This window comes from Cylas formicarius, unplaced genomic scaffold (assembly GCF_029955315.1).
Source record: "Cylas formicarius isolate icCylForm1 unplaced genomic scaffold, icCylForm1.1 PGA_scaffold_2__14_contigs__length_35257938, whole genome shotgun sequence".
NCBI lineage: Eukaryota > Metazoa > Arthropoda > Insecta > Coleoptera > Brentidae > Cylas > Cylas formicarius.
This window is the reverse complement of record NW_026844319.1, coordinates 27,045,901-27,054,953: the sequence shown is the minus strand read 5'-3', so window position 1 is coordinate 27,054,953 and position 9,053 is coordinate 27,045,901.

Below are 9,053 nucleotides of genomic sequence, written 5' to 3'. Positions count from 1 at the left end.
GTGGAATCCAACCATCTTTAGAGCCAGCATGCAAAATAGTTATTCTTTTACCTCTTTTCGATGGCGCGTTTGTTTTACACTTATCAGTTGAGTCAACCCAACCCTTTTCCGGGGTATCATAAGTGTCGAACCAAGTTTCATCCAGGTAAATAATTGGCCTTTCTTGTTCTCTGTAAATCCTAATTATTTCTAGATATTCCAGTCGCCATTTCCGAATTTTAAAAGATTCCATAAGGTAGTCTGCCACATTTAACACCGATTTCATCTTTTTCAAGCCTCCTAATTAAGATATCTAACGTAGGCACGCCTTGTTCATCGCATAACTGGTAAATTTTACGCCGGATTATATCTTGATCATTTTCATCTACACTCGAGAAAATGTCGGCATCGCTTCTTTTTTTCCTCGCTGAAATGGGATTATTCCCAATTTTCCATACATTTGATGTTGGAATTTTCGTCAATGTGGCAGTTTCTTTTAAAGATGCTTGCTTGCTGGCACCACGCTCAATGAGAGTTAAATAAACATTGTTTATAACTTCCTTAGTCTCAATAGAATAGTGTTTTCTACATTTGGCCGGGAGCATCTCCTGAGATGCACTAGACTCGCACATATTTTGCATAAATCGCAGACCATTCAACGCACGCAATAAGAATGATTACTAATAAACTTAAACTGAGTAGTATACCAAACCAAAGAATATTAAACACAGATAGGTATAAAATTGTTTTCTATTACGGACCACAATTTTTCTTGAATTTAAATTCCGAAACTTTAGGTAATAATCTTCTTGCCTTGTATGTTAATGACCACCCTTGGATAATCCCATTCAAAAGCAATTGGTCACTTTCTTATATCTATGAACAGACCATAAAAAGACAAGAAAAAAAAGTAGTCCTCTTACTAAGATTCTAATCAAACCTTGATCTCCTATGCTGGATTCAGAGGTTGTCGATCATGCTAAAAGCTTGTGCTAAAGTCATATATTTCTCTCTCACAAATTTACTCTATTCTGGTATTATGTTATGTTTTAAAACAAAAAAATAACTGTGTGAGTCTCAGTTCCAATCTTAACTATACCGGCCTGTTTCCTTAAACAATGAGAAACGGGCAGAATGCAAGAGATACAAAAAACATGTTGTCAACATGTCAAATGGAAGGACCCTTTAGCTCGGTAATTTTTTGTATGGTTTGTTTTCCAGCAACGTCACAATGTTTCTAAAAATCTTCAAAATAGAAATTAAATTTAACAATGGCATTCATTTGATAAATACAGCAATAACAAAGCCCAAAATTGTATTTTACCAATAATACTGTTATGTTTAAAAGAAAGTTTTATTTATACTGTCATTAATCAATATTATTCAGTATCTGAATAATATTGATATAATAATATAATAATAATTATTCTACTAGCCCGCTTATTTGAAAAACCGGCTTTATTTTTTCTTTCTCCTGCTATCTCCCGAGGTGTAGAACTTTCTTGATAGTTAAATTTGTTAATTGCTATTGAACGGCTAAAATATAGAACACATTATTTTGAAAATCAAGTATTTCAATAAAAATGCTCGCACAAGTCCATCAGAATCTTTTATTGGGCATTTTTTGCAGCAAATCGAAAATATACGGGGTGGGTCAAAAATAAAATGTCCATAGCACGTTCCTTTTTTTTTTTGAAATCCATTTTCAAATTCTCATTTTTTAGAAGCAAAATAATAAAAACCCCAAACTTAATTTTGAAATTAACAGGTGGGTACCTAGTATGAGTAAAGTTCTTAAATTGTCACAATTACATTTCTGTCAGTAAAGACCGTGCATATGGCAAATTTAACAACATTCACTTGCTAAAAACCGGAATAAACAATCCTAAAATTATATTTCCCTAATAATCCTTATAGCCTAAAAGCCTGCTTATTTGAAAAACGGGACACATTTTTTCTTTCTCCTGGTAGCTCCTGAGGTGTAGAACTTTATAATTTAAATTGGTTAATTGCTATTATAAATAAAGTGAACGGCTAAAATATGATATTGATCTCAAAAAAAATGCTCGCACACGTCCATCAGAATCATTTCTTGCGCATTTTTTGCAGTGAATAGAAAATATATAGGGTGGGTCAAAAAGAAGATGTCCGCACCAAGTTCTTTTTTTTTAAACACAATTTTTTAAAATCCACTCTCGAATTCTCACTTGTTAGGAGAAAAATAATAAAAACCACAAATTTAATTTTGAAATGAACAGGTAAGTGGCTAGTATCAGTAAAGTTCTTAAATTGTCACAATTACTGTGAAAATGCATATGGCGTATCTAAATGAAACTCAGAGAATTGAAATTTTAATTTTTATTGGATTAGGAGAAAACGAGAACTCAATAAAAATTTTGTAGTGTTTTTAGCGAGTAAAATTCAGAAAAAATTTATAGAGGCAAGAATAGTAAAAGTTCGTCTGCAGCCAGGTTCCCGAATACAAGATTAAACATTTAATTAGAAGTTGACAATAATTTCTGAGGCAGCTTCAAATAATTATGTTAGCAGAGGAACAGCTTTGCGTTTTATCCGTACAATTTTAGATTATTACAGGACCTGAACAAAGATGAGCCCAACCTCAGACTACAGTTTTGTGTAACTATGATGGAAATGTGCAACTTAAATCCATTTATTGATTGTCAGATATTGCTTAATGACGAATCCACGTTTTGTATAAATGGTACGGTAAATACACAAAATTTTAAGTACTTGAGTACAAATAATCCCCGCTGCATGAGAAAAAACCATCATAAAAACACATCTATATTTTTTTTTTGTAGAGATTTTGAATTTGGAATTCGAAAAAGGTTTTAAAAAATGTTCTATTTAAAAAAAAAGGAACTTAGCATCAACTTTTTGACACGCCCTGTATATTTCCTTTTTACTGCAAACAATGCGTAAGAAAAAATATGATGCACATGTGCTACCATTTTTCTTGAAATATAATACCTGATTTTAAAATGAATTTGTTCCTTATTTCCTTATTTTGTTTTTTTTTTCACGGTATGTATTCTTATTATTTAAAATAAAAGTTGATTTATTATTGTCACTATTATTATTATTATTATTATTATTATTATTATTATTATAAACAGCGTGGCTCGAAAAATATTATTATTATAAACAGCGTGGCTCGAAAAATATGAAAGAATACTCAGTTCTTAATGGGCCATGCAAAAATAAGGCTTGAATCGGTAAAAATATGCAACTTTTATATGTTCTCAACGATTGTCGACGTCAATTGTTGAACTACTTTCACAGTTATTATCAAAATACTAAATTTTTGAAAAAAACGAATTTAGTATGCGTTAAGGGAGTGACTACACTTTCTGAATAATAAAAATGCAGTCACTGCTCGTATATGAAACTTAATCCAGGTAGTCTAGCTTCTTCAAAACAGTTCTTTTCAAAAGTTCGTAATTGAACCATAGACTTTGCTTAACTAGTAAAAAAGGCAATATCAATTTTGTGGGGTAAATTTTGTTTCGGGTAGCAATGAGTATTTTTTCATTGTCATATACGTCAATAGTATTGGCAGATAAGTGTAATAAGAAGTTGTTTTACATTATTTTTCAAATTTTCTACCTGTTTAGGTTATTGAGGGTAAATCTTTTGCTGAGTGTACTTTGGGAAATCACTTTAATCGTTTATCCTTCTTTGAACTAAATGGCTAGTTTTCGTTAGTTTGACAATTTGATCTGATTTTCGTTAAGGGAAAAGAAAGAAAATCGAGTTTATTACATAATTCAAATATGTAAATATTCCACATGGTTCCATATTTGTGCGTATTATTGAGAAATATTAGTATATTATGCAACAAGTGCATTATTATTTTTTAAGGTATAGGTTAATTCAATTTCAATTTTTGTAAAATAGCAATAATTTTCCATCAATTTTTGGACCGTAAAGCGATTAGAATTAGTTTAAAATGCCATGTTTGGCTCTGCGGGCAACTTATTTTTAAATAGTGGCCGAACCGGTACATAAAAACCGAAATTAAGTTCAAACAAAGAGGAGGGATGAAAATTTTTGGTCTTTATAAGAACCCAACAGTTCCATGCGCAAGATCCAAATCTTCTTCATCTCGGTTGAAATCGCACATAAATTTTTGTTTAATATAAGAAGTACTAACTACTATTTATTTACTATTTATTTACTTCTTCTTCTTAATGCCGCTGTCAAATTACTTTCACTACACTCGTGTTTCTATTGTATGCAAATTAATCTTAACTTATATATAACATTAAGTTGTTCACATTTTATTACTCTCTCGCATTAAGGTATATAGTATATCCTATCCCTATTAAAAAACCATTAAATTCCTAAAGGATCAGAAAAAACATTATTTGAGATCTAAGGAACAACTCCCCCAAGCGTAATAGAGAATTTTTTCTTTTGGTTAATAATGTAGCCCTATTTTTGTTCATATTAATTATGGGTGAATTAATTTCTGTATCGGATCAGTACGGTAACTATATTGTTGCGATTTAACTTTAGCAGTTAAAATTCACATAAGAAACACATATTTCACGGCGAGAAAGCTCTGAAAAAAATGAAGCTTTTCAAATCGGAAAGGACGAAAGGGCGCAGATCATGGAGCCGATATTATGAGGTGATGAATCGTATAATTTTCTCCATACATTTTTCGTTGTCACAGAACAAAGATTGCATTATGCGATTTGATTTATTCAGCAAATGTTTACGATTCTGGAGCCTAGTCTCAAATATTTTCAGTCCATTTTACATTCCCGGTGAGGAATTTCTTTATGTGCAGCGTTCCATTCATCATCGCCCGAGATTTAGACGTCACTTCTTATCTCCGCGCAAAATGAATATTCCTTGGTTTAGTGCTTATGACGCTGATGCTGCTATTCACGAGTAGGTGTCAATGAATTGCAATTACGTCAATGAATTTTTGTGTACATCAAGTATTCAAGAGTATTTTTCGAACTTAATCACATGTGAAGGTCATGTCGGATTTTAAGTGCGGACTGGTTAATATTTTGCTGATTAAAATAATTGCACAAACGTGAAAGGTCTACTTCTAACTAATATACTGCAATTTTCATTGTATATTATGCAACAATTTTGGTAAACACCACTTTAGTCAGGGGGTTGTTTATTCAAGATTTAAGCGAAAGTTTAATAAACGAGTGCCTAAAGAAGTGTACCAACGTGTTGCATACTGTACTTTTTATACGATCATCAGTTTATGTTTTTTTGAAAAAAACAGGAATAATTTCACTGAGTCACTTGGGACAGATGTCAAAATAAAATCGGTGCTTAAAATCTTGCGAATTCGATATGAAAGTTATGCCGTATTAAATTTTAATGACACATTATTGCAAATTGCACCCTCTAGCAATTTTATTTGAAACTATCGAGGACCCTGTCATTTACAAGGTACAATATTTAGAACGGGGACTTCTAAGATTGACACGCCAATGGAGGCAAAATTTTTCATGCAAAGTTATTATCTTTATTATTTTATGATTAAAAGAATTAAAACAATTTCCAGAATTTATTGACATCTACTTTAGTCAGATATTGCCGATGGTCACATTTAATGAAACAACTTCTTTCTATATGCGAGTTATCGATATAGCTTGCAACCGTATTGAGCTTCATCAGTCGGCTGATAATAACTTCGATAGCCACAGATCGGTTAAGCTTTAATGTTTCTCGTTATGTTAAAGTTTTAAAATTACATAATTTGTATTAAATCTTTTCCTTCTGGATCTCCATTTTTGCTGTCAATGTAGATTGATAGTGTTTAAGCTTGTCAAATAAATCATAAAAGACAATGATGCAATTAGTAACTACATAGTTATTTATAATTAACCTATTTTATTTTATACATTTCTTGCATTTTTTGGTAACAAATCTTAATCTTGTTCTTCACTTATCTGAACGAATCAGATATTATTTTTTGCCAAATAACTAATTTAATTAACTAAATAAATGACTAACTTTGGCAGTGTTACAAGAATGCGATAAATTCTTGCGATAAAACTAAGTGAAATTCTCAAAATTAGTATCAAATTCATTTCTCGCGGTAAAACTACTTTCAACTCTGATGGTTAAAACTTTCCAACAATTTTTGAGTTATAATACTAGTCTCAAAAATTTAATAGATAGCCGTTAATCCGTGGACTTCTTTTCTCTTGTAGCTTATTCCATCTGGATTTATTATTTCTTCAGAATTTTTCCCAGAAACGTAGAAAAGTTTACGAAAAAGTTGGTCTGTAAATATCGTTTATGTATATTTTAAATGCAACCGGACCGAATATGCCCATTTGACGTTTGGCTGACATTATTTTTTAGTTCTACGATACTAGGGACCCATTTTTACATGAAAATTCCACTGGATAGATTCAAATGCACGTCGCCAAACGACATTCACTTTCTTATGCATTTTTCTAAACTTCGCGAATAGATATAATCTGAATCCAGACTGTCCTACGTACGTCAATATATTTAATTCAAAATACTGTCATACTGTCATCTTCTCTTATAATATTAATTAATTTTCTGAAGAGGATCATGTTATAAACTTCATACGTACGATGTTTGCTATTATTTCAGTAAACATAGGGTAAAAAAATATTTCTAATTTTGTTGATATGCTGTTTATATTTACCTAAATTGTAGAGTGGACATTTTTTGTTTTTCACATTGATTATTGTCGTTATATAGTTTCGATCAAACAAATTCGATAATTTGCTTTTTATAGTGATGTTTGGGATATTTATTGCCCTTTTATCTAGACTAGGAGCCTAGATTGACATAAACACTATGAAATTAGCTTCTAACGTCTAGACATTATCAATAAAACAGTCTAGTAGATATTTGCTGTGTTGCATTATCAGGACCCACGAAATTATTTGTTCATGCATTTTATTTGTTCCAGATAATAAATCGGGCTGGGTGGGCTGAGAATTAATATCGTCGCTACCTGAGGTAAGGCACTCTTGGTTAATAAATAAACAATATTTACTTACCTAAAAAAATATTGTAAAGCTATGTTTCTTTTTGTAACGAAATATCTATGTCACATTTGTAGATCCTCCGGTATAGACAATCCAAAAATATTTCGCGTATCGTTTCGGTTACTTTTTGATTTACTTCTATGTTTATACGCCGAAATACCGAATAATTTAACAAGCTTGACATCGGAATTTCTCTAGTGCCATCATTCGTCATTTAGGAAACGATTAAGATTTATTTTGAAAAAAAAAAGCGCAAACACGTTAGTTGCGTAGGCATTTTTGGTTTATAAATACGCGTTTGTTGATGCGGTGGGTGTGTTGTGAAAAAATACGTCATACTAATAATAATATATGGTCTGTTAATAGATATAAGAAAGTGACCAATTGCTTTTGAACGGATTATCCAAGGGTGGTCATTAACATACAATGCAACAAGATTATTATTATTGATTAAGGTAATTATTAATTAATTAATTATTAAATATTAATTAATGTAATAATCTTGTTGCATTATATGTTAATGACCATCCTTGGATTATCCGTTCAAAAGCAATTGGTCGCTTTCTTATATCTTTGAACAGACCATACCTATTCTGTCCCAACTGACCCTCGGTATCATTTTATTTGTTAAAGCCTTAAACCAAAGAATTACAGTAAAAAATAAAATATTGGCTATTATTCTGACTCTACAACTGATTATGTTAATAAAATTCTAAAAATGTACATGAAATGTGTAGACATTTCTCAACTGTTTGCCAATGTAAGGTAGCTAGAAAAAACAAATGCAAACACTTTATATATCTACTATATATCAAGCCGGAAGTAAAATTTGTAGGTTGTTTTCATTTATGCAAAGATTATAAATTGTTTCGGATATGTGTGAAGGATATCTGATTTATTTGACCGTCCATATCATAAAACAGTCTAAAGGGAAGGTTAACAGTCCTATAGATTACAGAGGCCACAACTTCTTCGTTTTTAGAGTTATGCACGACGATTTTTTGTAAACCCACCACGAATACATTTACTGTATAAGTGACGTATGACGTGACCACCAGAACTGACAAACGTCAAAGTACTAGCAGTGTTTAAAATAAACCGAAAACATCCGATCGCTCACAAACTTGTTAATTTCGAAAATCGATGAAATCGAATTTTTCGAAAGTATCTGCGCTCATATAAAAATTTTATATCTCGGTAACGGTAAGTCCTATGGGATCGCCGTTGCTACAGAAAAGATCACCGTCGAAAAAAAAAATTTTTTTGTCTGTTTGTCCGTCCTACGTTCTCCGTTCTCGTCTTTTCGTTTTTCCTGAATAACTTTTGAACCGCTGGAGCTACAAAATTGAAATTTGCTTCCTTTTTAACTCTCCACGAGGCACATAAGCTTACAGTGATCCGACGCCGGTATCGATCTTTTTTTCGCGATTTTTGACTGTTTTTTGGACATTGCTATGAAACACGACAAGTGTCCAAAATTTGAAGCAATCGTCTTCATATTTGGCACATATATGCAGCTTTGCCCCAGCATATACAGGGTACTTCGTTTGTGGACAAAAAATTCTCATAGATCCTAGAAATTTCCGCTTTTGTGAGTGAATTATGAAAAACTTTTAAAGATGTGATAATCTGATATGAAGAGTATCATAAACTGTATCGAGAGAGAGTTTAAGGTTTCGTCTATAATACAGGGGACTCAAGATATTTGAAAAAATATAATTTTAAATTGCAATTAACTTTGAAGTTGTGAAGAACACTTTATACAGGGTGTATTCACAATCAAATCACATCGATTTTGCGAAAGTTGCATAGTGCTCCGCACTAACGGTGCAAACGGAAATTGGTGATTGCGGATTAGATTTCTTAGTTTATTATTTGCTTAAAAAAAAAAGAGAATTTAGCGACCGAAGTTACCAACAACTTCCAACAGCGAGTGGACGATAATGCAGCAGATTGAATCACATCTATCGAGTTGGACAGTTTCGAATAAAATTTCAACAATCGTGGCGCTAAAATTCCAATGTTATCAGAGTCAACAAGTTG